We start from the raw sequence: 15,104 nt of genomic DNA on the forward strand, positions 1-15,104 counted from the left end.
CCCTTGCGGTATTAATCATCAAAACCACTTCGTCAGTTTTCAAGAGGGTGTTGTATATCGCGTGCCTTTGTCGTGTGGCAGCGAATATATGGGACAGACAGGCAGATGTGTTAACACAATATTGAGAGAACACAATAACAACGTAAATGAAGGAAACCAGGGTCAGATCAGCCTGCACTGTCGAAACTGCGGTAAAAAGTACAGACGTCAGCGTCGAAGAAAGCCAAGCGTGCCAGCATTTAATCGATGCACGATTGATAGTAACCACAAGGACCAGGGAGTTAGGGAAATAATCGACGCGGTGAAGATTGCGCGTGCGGTGGATAAGTGTGTGAGCATGCCATCGGTCGTTTTCAAGCAGAAGAAACTGAGATTTTTAGATGGTTGGAATCAGGTTCCTGGTGCTATGCTGTGACATCATGACGTGTGTTGTTTCCCCTTTGATCTTTCCCCTTTTTCTCGGAATTCACCATTGCTGGTGTATATACCGGGTGTTTCAGCGAACACTTTCAAAAATTCTCATAAGTAGACTTTTCTTGATAAAGATATGGCTTTAGCAGCATAGTATTACCAATGTTGGCGGACACCAGAAAACCGGTGAATCGTATTAGGTAGTAAACTGGTACACTAATTTTTAATAATTAATTTTTTAACTATTACAGTTAGGTGCCTAGTTGCCATTAGATATTTGTAGCTGATCGTTAGTAATAGCCATATCAGTTTTTAGAATTTCGAAAATTCGATTATTTTCGGCACTGTGGCTCGACAAAATTTGGCTTTTTCGACTAGTTACGTGCACTGGAGGGGATGCTTTGCCTGCATACTTTCGATAGCGCATGTATTTTTCGCCCGATACAGCCAAACTTTGTCGAGCCACAGCGGTGAGGGTAATTGCGTTTTCTAAATTCTAAAAACTGATGTGGCTATTACTAACGACCGGCTACAAATATCTAATGCAACTAGGCGCCTAACTGTAATAGCTAAAAAGTTAATTATTAAAAATTAGTGAACCAGTTTACTACCTAATATGATTCACCGGTTTTCTGGTGTCTGCCAACATTGGTAATACTATGCTGCTAAAGCCATATCTTTACCAAGAAAATTCTACTTAAGAGAATTTTTGAAAGTGTTCGCTGAAACACCCGGTATATACGTGCCACGTTTGGCGAAATAAACAGTTGGAAGTCAGCGCTCTTTACTCCTGTGTCCTATCCCGTCCCTTCTTTCTACCTGCGCTGCCACTGATGTCCTCTAAGAACACCACCTGGTATGCTGTCTATCATGCGTGCACAAAAAGAAGCATAGGGAAAAGCATCCGCAATGCCCGCGCTGAACAGAGCCATCAGAGACGCGAGTTTCAAAAACCGTGTTCGTCCTTATCAGTCGTCTTACTATGCCAATAACGTCAACTGCAACCAGGAACGCGAATTCATTCGCCCAACACGTACTTGTCCAAGGCTCTTCCATGCTGCGTGGGTCAATTCGCGTTCGTGGTTGTTATTGATTTTTTATGCGCTCAGATTATCTTGGCACTCAGCCCAACAAGTTTGCTTTCATCTGTTTCGAGTGGCGTGATCTATTGGGCCGAATTGTTTTCCTGACCGTCAGCAGCAGCGCCAATCGTATGTATGGTGATTGTTGTTTTTGCGATAGGCTTCTGTGATACGGCTGGGGTGCTTTATGAAAATGCAAGGGTTTGGGCGAATAAACCCCAGTTGAAAGTTGGCGCCCATCCCACTGTTTTCTTGCGACTTCCTTGCCCTTGTCTCTTTTGCGCCGTCTTCAGAATCAACCTTTGCTATGAAGCAACTGGCCCAAACCAACTTCTTTAGTTGAAGTCAGCGCTATGCTGTCAGCCTTCGTCACTGCCGTAAAGTTGGGCCGTGTTTTTTAGTTGTCAGGAATTACCAACAAGCCCGATCAGCCACGCTTGCAAGTTCCACAGAAACTTCGCACTTGAAGAAAAACTCGTCTTGATCCGGGATTCCAACTCGAGACCACCGCTTCACCACAGCAGTCACTCTCCCAGTCAGTTCGCTCTCGCCCTACAATATGCTAGCCGTCCCGGTTAGCTCAGTGTAAAGCCGGGGTAAAATGCCTGTGACCCACCTACAAGTTCCAGACCTTACCGCACTGCATCTTAATTAAGGTGGCGCCCGCATGAAGCGCGGCAACTTGGAGGTGGACTCAGAGAATTTTGACCCTGGCTGCACCTCTTACGCTGGTTAGACGACGACGATGAGCCAATGCCATGTGGAAGCCGTATTCTTCCCTCAGAGCGAGTCAGGGGGTGTAAACTGTGACAGTTCGGTAGCTCCTAAGCCCCCAGGGAAAGACTGCGGAGAAAGAAAAACGTCTAGACGGTCCCAGCTCCGTGTTCGTCTGTTTTCGGTCGTAGCTGTTTTTTCTGCATGTATATGCTGTAAACATGACCCTAAGGGCGTAGCCTTCCCGGAATGCACGCGGTGCTATAACTTAAGTGAATGGTCAATGGGTGGGGCGCTTGTGGCAGGTTATCTCAGATCATGAACGGTATCAAAAGTATACAACTGACATTTGGTATTGACATTTGGGGCAGAAACGTGGAAGCTACCGAAAAAGGTTCAGCTTAAGTTACGGACAACGTAGCGAGCTATGGAAATAGAAATGACAGGTGTAACGTTAAGAGACTGGAAGCGGGCAGAGTGAGTGAAGGAACAAACTCGGGTTAATTACACCCTAGTCGACATCAAGAGGAAGAAATGGCCGTGGGCAGGGCATGTGATCCGAAGGCAAGATAACTGCTGGTCCTCAAGGGTGACGGAGTGGATTCCAAGAGAAGGCAAGCGTAGCAGGGGGCGGCAGAAAGTTAGGTGGGCGGATGAGATCAAGAAGTTTGCGGGGATACGATTGCCACAACTGGCACAGTACTGACACAGATATGCGAGAGACCTTTGGCCAGTAGTGGGCGTAGTCAGGCTTATGATGATGAAGAGGTTCAACAAAAATTGCGAAAATTAAAAGATAGTGTCGTCTCATACACATGTCCCAAAGTGCATGCCTTCACTGAATGGTGCTTATTGAGAGCCTTTACTCAGGTATGTCAAGGATTTTTTTTCGTCGCTCAAAAGGAGATCTCTCTACGTTTAGCGGAATCAGTGTGCGACGTATTTTGTAAGAGAAGTGGTCGTGTGTCACCGTATTGCTTCATGCAAAATACAAGCGATGAAGATAAGCATCCCTTAACTCAACAGGGCTAAGTTTTGGGCGAGTTGGCCCGAAGTTGGAGGATAAAAGCAACCGCGACTTGAGACAGGAGTTAGGACACAGAATTGGGCGGCACGAGTGGTAACTATAGTAGCATAGGTTTTATAGAAAAGAGAAAAAAAAACACAAGAGCGTGCGCAGATGCAATTTTGCTGCTCCTTTCTAATAAACCACAGTTGTTATAGTTACCACTCGTAACGTCCACTCCTCTGACCTAAGTCCTGTCTCAAGTCGCGGTTGCTTTTCTTCTCCAACATAACTAACTTAACTCCTAACTTATCTAACTTCTCCAGCATATCCGTCAGCCTTAGAGAGTGTGCACTAACAGTTCTGCTCTCTGCCGAAGGAGACGTTTAAACCGCTAGGAAGTTTGGGTGGCATAAAGAGCTGCTAGAGAGAGAAAAGCAGCCAGTATACTCCGTCTGAGAGAGTGCTGGTTCTTGGAATTAAGAATATCATCTTAAAATGGCTGAAGCAACGGTCTTCAATATCTTCTGCAAACAAACGCATGTTTAGGCGTCCTCTTTCTGCGCCCAATGGGACTTCGTTTTACACACAGCTGAACGCGATATGGCCCCTTTGAGAGAGGTAAAATTCCAATGCTGCTGGCGTCTCTCATGTCAATAACACAAGCTCTCATGTCAATAACACATATTTAGAAGAAAAAAAACAATGGTCAGAAGAGATTCTCTACCTCATAGGATACTTTTCTCTCCAAGTGGGAGTTTTTGTTTACTAGCTTCTGTAGCCTTGTCTGACCAACTTTCTGCCATGTAAGCCAGGGATCCCTGCAGCCAATGAGGACGGGCTATCCATTCTTACCCACTCTTCAGAAGCGTGTGGTACGTGAGGACTCCCTCATCTGCTCCGTTAAAGGAACTCACCTCGTCGGAGCCAGGCGGTTTAAAGTTTTGTCAGATAGGCGTGGGTTTGCCCCAGAACAAGCCGAAGCTGGTCACTTATACACAAAAATAGATACAATACGCCTGTGCTGGCGCATTACCGTCGCAGCCTATTAATAATTATTCAAGGGCGTATGCAAATGCTTGAAAATGGTGTTTGCAAGGTCAGATTTCCATCTATCCTCTCGTTATGTCGAACAGAGCTAAAAAAGATATACTGCATTAGCGAATGCATCTATGAACAATTATACTATATTCCTAAATCTAACAAGCGTATCGTGTAGCACCGCCACCCTCCTTCCCATTCTCGTAATATCTGCTCTATGTGGTAATCGGTCAGCCGACCGTCGGTTCGTTCGCGGTTCCGAACGCCGACCAGTACGGGTACCCGAAGTGCTATGTATTAAAGCTGATACGCTTGCAAATGTTTGCGCGGCAGTAAAAGTATTTAAAAAGGTACCGCGCGATGCGCTGGCGACCGCCGCACAAGGAAACCCCGGCCAGCAAGCCGTTAGGACCGTGGGTCAGTTGCGCGTGACTGCAGGGGGTTCATGAGACGCAGCTTCTTTAAGCCAGATTACCTGGTTTTCTTGCCGCGCACGCCTGGACTAGCGTACTTTTAGTACTGTTTGAATACTTATACGCACCTAAACATCATTACTGTCATGACTTAATTCTTATAACGGCGCATTATTATTTCAGGTTGCCTGCCAGAGCCCGTAGCTCAAATACAACCCCTGTTACCCTTCCCCCCCCCCCCCCCCCCCCCACCTTTCTATCTCTTGTTGATTCCCGTAGAGGACCCGTTAAGAGACGATAAATGATGGCGATGATAAAATTAGGTAACGGCGCCACACCACGACAGCGATAACGCTGAACTGCTTCAAAATTCGAGTCCGGTTCCGCTCGAGCAACAACCAACACCCAGGAAACACTGTGAAGAAAACACTAGCAGAAACAACCGAATAAAACTTACCGGCGGCACTTAAGGAACATGCGTGCGAATAATAAGCAAGCATTTCAATGCCGTTCTAATTTTATTCTAATTATATTCTAAGCCTGTTCCAATTATATCCCATTCCTCTGTAGTTGGTGCAGTTGTAAGTACTGGTACTGACTAGTAAAAGTACTTGATGCAGGTCTTGTTGGTTCATGCTACAAAATTTTAACGGCGCAAATAGGCACACACACAGGAAAAGAAAGAAAGAAACGGACAGTAAGAGCGCCATTACTGCCAGAAGGGTTTATTACGGAAAACAGCACTACATATCCCGAACAAGACAACAGGAAAACAGCGTAGTCACCATTTATCTACAGGACAGTTCATTATCGCCACCACCACAAGTCACAAAATTTGAGGACATGGAAAACCTAGTATCTAATGTGACAATCTACAAATTATGACAATGACCAAATATGACGATGGCGCTCTTACTGTCCGTTTCTTTCTGTCTTTTCCTGTGTGTGTGCCTTTTTGCGCCGTTAAAATTTTGTACCGACTAGTACTTGACCTACTAGTACCGACTATTACTTGTTAGCACTTCGCATTTTCGGGCCTTTGATCGCAAGTTTTGTGGCGCCACTTTTGGGGGCCACTTTCTGGGATCACATTTTTTTTGCGAATCTTGGTTTCTGCTGAAGCGAGACATATGTGATGCGTTCGCACTGAAACCCTCGATGCCCGTCTCCGTAAGCAGGGAGCTGAACCAGTAGACGAGCCAGTTGCGCTGGTCTCGGCTCCAGTCGTGTCAACGGCGCTAGTATTAAAACACATGTATGCACCCGGTGCGTTGTGGCAAGGTCGTTATTCCACACTGCGCACAGGCGAACAAAGGCGGGCGATTCGCACCCACCGTTTGCGAAGGAGTGCCGACACAATGGCCATACACGCCATCGACCTCGCTTGGTGAACACGCACACGCGGCGACTCGTATGCGTGACATTTGTTTCCGCTGTTTGCTTATTCGATTTCCCATCGCGCCATAAAAGAAGGCCACATTTTTCCTTCTCAGGCAAGAGTTTTCATGGTGCAGAGCACTGCAGCTCACGAACTGTGCTCTAAGTGCATTTTCTTGTTATGTTAGTGGCTGTTTATTGGTAATAAGAAAATAAAATATGAAGGGAACAGATGTTGCTAGCCGCGGCTTCTGCCATCGAAGCCTGAAGCACCTGAGATGCGGCTGGCGGGAGATAAAATGAGACGGAGAGGACAGGGAGAAAGAAAGAAAGAAAGAAAGAAAGGAAGAAAGAAAGAAAGAAAGAAAGAAAGGAAGAAAGAAAGGAAGAAAGAAAGAAAGAAAGAAAGAAAGAAAGAAAGAAAGAAAGAAAGAAAGAAAGAAAGAAAGAAAGAAAGAAAGAAAGAAAGAAAGAAAGAAAGAAAGAAAGAAAGAAAGAAAGAAAGAAAGAAAGAAAGAAAGAAAGAAAGGGGGAACGACAGAAGGGTAGGGATTTTCTTGCTTGCCATGTCAGGAATTGGGGACAGCTTCTAGTTAGCCACACTAAGCCTGGAGACCTATGACTCTTCTGTGGGGAAGGGGGCCTCTGAGAAAAAAAAAATTAATACTGGACTTAGCAAAATGAAAACTTCAGCTATTAATATTTTAGTGTGCTCATTTCAAATAAGGTGTCCATTTTTATGTCGTGTCTTATTAATTCAAGAATTTCAGTAAAATTATTCTGACAATGTTTTGAAAAAATAGGCTTCTGAATTTCAAATAAACTTTATCCTTGTGGATTATACTATTAAGGTTTGCAATAATGCTACTTTCATTATTCTAGCTCTTCTGCAACCAGACTTGCAGTGCTTTGAAGTTTACATAAAAATGCCGAGGAAAAAATGTGATTTTTCTTTACGCTGTTTAATATTTCCACATGTTATTACAGTGACGTTAATGGTTTTATTGCACGCTCCAATCATTCAGCTTTCAAATAAAACAAGAATGGTGAAAATCGTGCGAAAGGAAGCAGGGAAAAACTTGTCAGTAGTGTGCATGGTGATGCAGTAAATGAAACTGACATAAACGCAAAAAACTAAATTAAACGTGCTGAAGCTACGTAAACCTACCCTTCCTCCCTTTTTCTCCGTTGCTGTTTTGTTGCTCCCTCCCCAGACATAGCCATCGACTAACAGCGGATCTTCTAGATCCCAGAGATGTGTCTCGACTAGCTCGTACACACCTACTTCTTCGTCCTTTAAATGCTGTTCTATTTCTAACCATTTCGCTCTTTCTTTCTACCCCTTTCATGTTTACGTAACTGCTCCTGGCGTTGCAGAATTACTTGTTGTTGGGTTAGTTTGTTCATCATAAAACTGAATGGCGCAACGGAACAAACACAGGAAGGAACGGAGACAGACAGAGCGCCTTTTAGGCGCTCTTTCTTCTGCCGCAGTTTCGTTTTTGTTGCTTTGTTAACGTTTGTGGTTGCTCTCGCGCATGTGCGCCCTGTTCTGATGTTGGCGATTCACCAAGAAAAGAATATTTCAGTTGTGTTTCCAGCGTTGTCCTGTGTACTTCCCCTTGTGAACGCGTCCTTCCCGCTGGTTTTCCACTTAATTTCTGTCTCTGTTTCTTCCTGTGTTTGTTCCGTTGCGCCATTCAAAGTTTTATGATGATTCTGGCGTTAAATTTCTTTACAGTAGTATTCTTTCGGGGCCTCCTAGTGGCCGTTTTGTTAGGCTCAGCCTCCATTGTTACATTTACTACTTCGCTTCTACCTACCCCTACGCCCTGAGTCGCCATGGACCCCAAATAAAGCTACTGCCCGGGCTGTCAGGCGCCAGCCGATCCCTGCTACTTCCTTTAAAATGAATGCCATCTCGTGTAAACCGTCTGCTAAAGCCTGCTCTATGCACTTCCCTGTTTATGTCTGCCATGTCAAAGCCTTTCTCCAGGCTTAACTTCCTTATCTCTCGATCAGAGTCGCCACGTCCTCGGCAGCCTCTCTGTTCCTTCCTTGCACCTCCGGCATAGTGCACACCTCGATCGGCACTTGCTGTGCTATCGCCCTTATACCGTCAACTCCCTCAGCTAATCTTCCAACTACTTGTGCAGCATCACCATTCAGGACATAATTTATGAGGATCCATAGCGCACTCAATGGAAGGGACACAACACAAGCGCTAAACTTCCACTGAACGATCTTTATTTGGCGCGGGCAACCTTATAAAGATCACGTAAGGTACAGGTATAGATGACTAACATCGATTATATTATCTTGTCAAGTTCATGACGTGTCAGGAATGAGAAAAAACACAATGAAAGCCACCAATCAGTGAGCACGTTTCAAACTATCGCCCGCTGCCTTGAATCTAAGAAAGCTAAGTCATTTTTTGATAATGACACCGAAGGATCACTAACGCAATTTTCCAATCCCTCTTTTTCCATCGCCGCAGCTTCAGTTATCTGCCTCGTTTTTTTATCACTATTTTTTCCTACCACTGAACACTCCTCGAACTTAGGCGCGCACTTGTGACCACGGCAGTGACGAGCCAAATTACCTGGCCCCTCATCTCTAACGTTTCTGTAGTGCTCGCTGAGTCGCTTATTCAGGCACCGGCCTGACTGTCGAATATAGAACTTGCCACATGAAAGTGGCAACCTGTAAACAACGTTATCGGTGCAATTCACGAATGGGTTCTGGTGCCGTACAGAGCAGACGTTCCTCTCCTGCTCATCGGGACATGTGTCCTTACACATATGCGGGACAACTTTTCTGGGGCTGACATGCAAACTCTAACTCCAATTTTCTCTCCAATCTTTTTGAGGCCGTGGGATAGCCTGTGAATATACGGCATTGCTTCAATTTTGTTGGGACCTCCCTTTTTATCTGTCAACCTTGTGCCTTTTCTTTGTCTGTGCATGCTTTCTGTTACTGCTACTACGAGGTACCTCCATGACAAGGACAAGGACAAACGAAGAAGTGGACAGGACTGGCCCTGTCAGCGCCAGCCCTATCCCCTTCTTCGTTTGCCCTTGTCTTTTCTCGCTGCATTCTTTAACCATGATCACTGACCAACAAGCCCAAACAGCCACTTTAGTTGGTTCATTCTGAAGGAGGGGAGCCTGTGGTAGAAAATTAGGCAGTGGACGAGCTCTGGTTAAGCCTGGATATAGAAGCGAAAAGCTTCAGTTATGCTTGGTTTGACGGCCGTCCACACACTGCCTGTACGGAGGCGGAGGAGGAGGCGGATATCGGCGCGGTTAGAACTGCCCGCAGGAATGCGGAGAGGAGGGTAGCCGGCTGCGACGCGGGCAACACGCGGCTGCAACGAAAGATCAATTCAACGGTGGGCGAGGAGGCGAAGCGCGCAGTTGCAGCGACAGCGAGGAGGCGACGCACATGTGCAGTAGCACGCGGCTGCGCCGCAAGGTCATGCGGCGGAGTCGGCGGCGGCGAGGAGCGACCACCTGCGCGGCGAGTGACGTCACTCGGTTTCGCGCATGCACATAACTCACCGGTTCGGTTCACGCGATGCTCGGCTCTGACCCGCGTAGTGAAGCTTTTCGCTTCAAAAACTAGTCACCCTGTTTTCGGCGACGGGCGTTTTCGGCGCAAGACACAGCACTTTTAACATCGGCGGACTATCAACATCTGCGATATTCTGTAGCAGGAAAGTTTGTCGATCTCGACAGCTTGAAGTATCTCTGACGCTGGCCTGGCGCTATCTCCCCTGTGTGATTTTGCCGTGAGCCTGATCGATCATTTTTGACTCCATTGTCGCCGTTTCACCTATTTGACAAGATTGCTGGAGGTGCCCTTACAGCATCTTAGACTTAGCTTGAGCAGCCCACTCTTGCTATCATTTGGCGCCACCACGCTGGGGTTCAGCCACAGGTCTATTTGTGCCGCTGTTCAAAATTTCTTCCTGGAATCTCATCGATTGTCTTGCTAAAAGTTACAATATTTTCTTCTCTATGCTTTATTAGATTTTGAATTAATCACTTTTTCCTTTTTTTTCTCTCTCTCTATCCAAACTCTAATCTCTTTTCACTCCCTACCCTTCTTGAGGTAGACTCCTCCGATGTTGCTTTCCCATGTGCTTTTCTTTTGCATTTAGTATGTACAGGTGAACAGCAACCTAGCCTCCCGATTCTTGGCCGATGTGGGTATGTGCCTTCATTTTAAAGGCTAACAACAACAACAGAGGGGACTGGGTTTGTTTGGATCTGCACCAAACCTTGGCCAATCCCCCACCGTGGGTATGTGTCATCGTTTTTGAGGCAGCAACAACATATCTTTAGAGGCAACAACAACAACTGTGCCACTCCAACAACAACAACAGAAAGAAAGGCCTTCGGTCGGGGACTTCCCCGCTTGTCGTGTGTTTTTGCCCCGTAGCATTTTGTTGTCAGCGGTGGGACCCTGGAATGGCTGGAGCGCCAGATGGGGCGGTGGAGGTCCTCTGCCGTGCGCCGAGACGCCTGAACCCTGTGATGCCACGCTATGCCACTGACGTCCCGAACCCCGTTTTCGCCGGGCCCGTGGCCCCACTCATTGCCCACGCTACGCTTTTTTTTGGGGGGCCCACGCGACGTCCCCTTAGACACGTCCTGGGACACATGCCAGTTCCAGTTTAATTGACGCCATCGCCAAGGTGAATGGCTGGAGCGACCTGATGAAAAGCCCAGCTACTGGCCAAGCTGCGTCGGAGCTTCTGCTGCAAGTGCCCCGCGAACATTTGGGCACATACGCAGTGCTGGCGGACGTCCTGCGCGAGAACTAGGGCGCTGCAGCACCTGCCTCCAATATGTTATAGGTAAAAACACAGGACACACGGGGAAATCTCCAACATGATCCCAAGCAACCACAGATATCCGTCGGACGTACGAGCAAGATCCGAACGTCCTTTGCCGAGATCGGACATCCATCGGACGTACGAACACAATCCGATTTCGGATATCCGTATTCGTACATCCGCCGGACGTACGGACAGTGTCCACTTTTGTATATCCGCATGAGAGACGAGGTGTACGTCCGAAGGATGTAAGGCCGAGTATTTTCCCAGGCCATGAGTATGGACGTTTTTTATTTCACAGAAAATTCGCGTCTTTCGTGCATGTATACTGTTTTATTTGCATCAGTTGGAGGGTTTGACGCGAAGATGTTTGTAAACTGGTGCGATTCCACTCCTACCTGCAGTGCAAGAGCCGCCAACGAGCTAAATTTATCTAAGAGGAGAAGCAGGTGTTGCAGAATTTTGCAAGAACTCAATGACTATAGTTTTATATTTATAAAACTTCTCCAAATTAGTGGAGTTGTGCGACATGTCCACGGTTTTGCTAGCTAAACTTGCCATTGAGACCATTCGGAAGTATCAAAACTCCCGTGCATTCTGCTATCACCATCATCATAGACTTCAGTTCGCGGTCAGTCCAATCCAATCCATCAGTACGGCTCCGTAGCGTTGTTGTTGATTTCTCGCATAGTGTTGTCGCGCAGAGCTTTATAGCTCTGTGATTATAATGTGTGGCTTTGTCCGGTCTGTGGACGAAAGTAGTATGTAACTTAAGCAATTCGAAAGATACGGGAAGCGCCTGAAGCTCTTCTGGAACACCGAAATCCCGTACTGCGTCGACCTTGGAGTGAAGTTCGCGATGCTGTAGTTTGTTTGCCGCATCCGGTCGCGTAGTGGAATGCCCATTATGTGCTTTTCTTGGGCCCTCCGCACAACCGCACAGAAAGGGGTCAGTGAACCCAGCGGGAGAAGGGAGGCGCCGAATGGCGGGGGATATGGAGACGTCAAACTCCCCTCATGGACGGAGTCGTTAGGCGGCATCCTGTGTGCACGTGTGTACGGCGAGGCTGACCCGCGTCACAGTGCGTGGCTCTTTGTACCATGTCTGCAGCGGCATGCTTTGACATATTGTCACGCTAGCTGCAGGCATGAGGAGCGACGATGAGAAACAGATGAGTTGAAATGGCTTTCCTGGAACTTGGGTCAACCGGATGTTGGGAAAGTGGGAAAGTGAATGTTCGCGAAGCTCGCAGCAGTGATATTAGAAAGACGGTGTCGCGAGGGGCTACCTTCTTTCCCCAATCATTCATTGGTTGTATTTTCCTTTCCCCAATAAGTTATTGGGTGGATGTTTGTATAGTACCTGATTGGTTATTCTCCCACCGAGGGCGGGGACATAGGATTTAAAACCCGCTGCTTCGGCAGGACCGAGGGCTGGTTTCGTCACCTAGAACTGCGAGCCAGTCAAGTGTAAATATCTTTTCTCCTTGCTTGTATCTTCCTTTGTGCTTTTAATTGTTATAAAAGGTAAACCTCTCCTAAAGTGTCCTCTTGCAATGTGATTGAGCAATTCGAATCTTCAAGACGTCAAGAATCCTACAACAATCACCATTAACTAAATTTCCCTCTACGAGATCAAGAGGGAATCCAACTCTTGGTTTAAAGAAGGCTTAGTGCACATGTGGTTGCCTACGAAGGTACGTATATATCCAGTACACTTCTTGGAACTTGCTTCTAGGACAATGCAGCATGCTCATATAACATTCGTTCACAGGACAGTGGGAGCAGTAAGCGCGAGCAGATGGCTTCCACAAGTGTGTGCTGTTCTCACACTTTCGGGAGCCTACATTACACAGCTGCGGGAGCCCTCAACTCGCGCGGCTAATTCCCACTCCTCTTCAAATTTGCGGGACGGAATATTTTCGCATCTTGTTAACTTTTAAGGCATCGCTAGGTTCACTGTGCTTATATAAAGAGTGACAACGCGCGAAAGGCAGACCATAGGAAGCACGTACGTGTAGTTCGCAGTGGTTCGCAACGGAAGCTTTGCGGCTTTCTGTGCACAGTCGCGTACAGTGCTGCGCAGGTTAGTGCCCTAAGGCCCATGAGAATAAATAAAGAACAGATACATTGTCAAATATGGTGTGGAAAAGTGAGAGCTGTTATTGCCTTATACTTATTGAGGTGTTTGTTAAAGTGCATTGTCTGTTATACTTGCAGCATTAAACACTTCTATTAATTGGTTCCAGTGTTTTTACTTGGGTTGCTGCATTGCGCCATTTGTTTCACATGACTGATGTTTGTTTTTATTTCAGAAATCCTGTGGGTGGGAAGATTACGGATGTGTGTCCCAAGCTTGCCACATTTGAAGTCACATTTACGAAATTTTCCGAATATAACCCATTGCTCTGCTGATGTATCATCAACCACAATAAAATATGCGTGCTATGCATCAAATTGTTTTTGGTTTTATTGCATCGCACGGAGTGAAAAAAGCACGCATGCACCATATATGCGAATATTCGAGAAAGATCCGCCAATGGACGTACTCAACTGGACGTCCGTCGGCGGGCGAACCGTATACCTTTGGCCACCTTTCGGACGGCCGACGGACGTCTATCGTCTGTTTGCGGATGTTCAGCGGACGTACACAACATCCGAAACAGACCTCTGTCGGCCGTCCGAAGGATATCGGTGGTTGCTTGGGATTATTGTGGCCTCATAAAATGGCCTCTTCGCTTTCCGTGCGGCGCACCATCTTATATTTAGATACGGAGAGATCGAGATCACGGATGCCACCCACAGACGAGGAGGTTCAAGGGATCATTTTTCTGTCGGATGAATAAATATCTGACGACTCTAATAGGGTCGAATATGACCCAGGGCGAGATAACTCTTTTCTGTACAACTGCCCACGTGAAGTCGATACAATTTCTTCCCAACAATGCTCGAGAGGAAGAGACAACGGGGCATCGAGCAGTTCTTCTGAAGTGCTGTTGGGCACTTCTGTAAATCCCAGGCATGCAAAGAAATCAAAGGAAAGCCAACCCGGACTTGGCAGCACAGAGACTACTGCATGAAGAGAGGGGGAGCAAACTTTATGTGCTCTAAAAAGTCTTACAGAGCTTCCAAGGTTCGGTCCTAATTCCAGGTCTCCTTCAGCCTTTGCTGCCCAGCGAGCCCGTTTACCAAGCCAAAGCTGTTCTAATTTCCAGCTGGACAGTGCAGCGCATTGTGGATTATAGATACTGCATCGATTATTTCCATATGCTATCAGCACCCATGTGAATCGACAAAGGTGACTGCGTGCATCGGTCCCGTGATTATATAGCATATGCTTTCACTCATCAATAAACAGATGGAAGCCTGCTCCTGCGGTGTCGTTTTTTTTTCTAAGTCTCCCGTCCTCTTTTAGTCACACAGTCCTACTTTTTATAAATGAACGAACCAGCCCGCAAGAACGTTCTACTCAAACTCATCATCATCAGCACAGCAACAGCCTGCAGTATACGTTCTTGCCTGTTTGCCGTTCCTGTCAAGTTGACGAGATTGGGATCAGGAAACTAGCTGAGAGCAAGTCTAGCGCCTGAGTAAAACTTGATTCCGTGGTTCTTTCTGGGTAGGCTAATGTTTGTCCGGAAGCAAAAAAGCGTTAATTGCAGAGAAAAAATAGCTTAATTAAATTAAAACATTTTCTACCACTATAGTGACGTCTACAGCTAAAAGGAGTCCGTGACCACTAATTTGAAGTGAATGGCGGTGTAGCATCACTTCCAAGACCCGCACCTAAAATTTGGTGTCACAGCACTGCAGCTTACTTGTGAAACTGTAGCAGAAATGCGCTGAGTATAAAAACACAAGATGATACAGGACTGGACGAAGTGTAACGAACTACTGAAATTTAATAGGCAAAAATGAGACACATAAAGGAAAAAGAAAACCATCAAGGTGCATGCGTGAGATCCTTATCCTGAGAAAACGGCATGAGCTGTCTTCGAAGAAAAGCAATCTCCCTGGGCGATTACAGTATTGAAGGCGTGCTGACGCAACCTTCATTACAATTAGCTATGAGGAAAGCCTCAGTTATCTCTCTGCTGCTACAGGTCTAAAGACGAAACACCAACTAGCCCCACTTGTCACATTGTTACTTGTGAAACTGTTCAGTTATGGCACCGCCTGTATCTTGTTCAGCTTATAAAAGCTCCCTTCTCGGGGAGAAT

The 15,104-nt window shown here is 46.5% G+C and overlaps 1 long non-coding RNA gene across 1 annotated transcript in view; it reads left to right on the top strand.

Moving 5' to 3' along the window:
- The window catches only part of LOC149367354 (uncharacterized), a 171,146-nt gene extending 157,805 nt beyond the window's left edge, over positions 1-13,341 (top strand). The window contains exon 2 of the long non-coding RNA XR_016284783.1: positions 13,200-13,341. This is a non-coding gene — a long non-coding RNA (uncharacterized LOC149367354). The remainder of the gene's footprint in view (positions 1-13,199) is intronic.
- The last annotated feature ends 1,763 nt before the right edge of the window (positions 13,342-15,104 follow it).

Source organism: Amblyomma mixtum, chromosome 1, assembly GCF_055824585.1.
Source record: "Amblyomma mixtum isolate Tamu chromosome 1, ASM5582458v1, whole genome shotgun sequence".
NCBI classification, from domain to species: Eukaryota; Metazoa; Arthropoda; class Arachnida; order Ixodida; family Ixodidae; genus Amblyomma; species Amblyomma mixtum.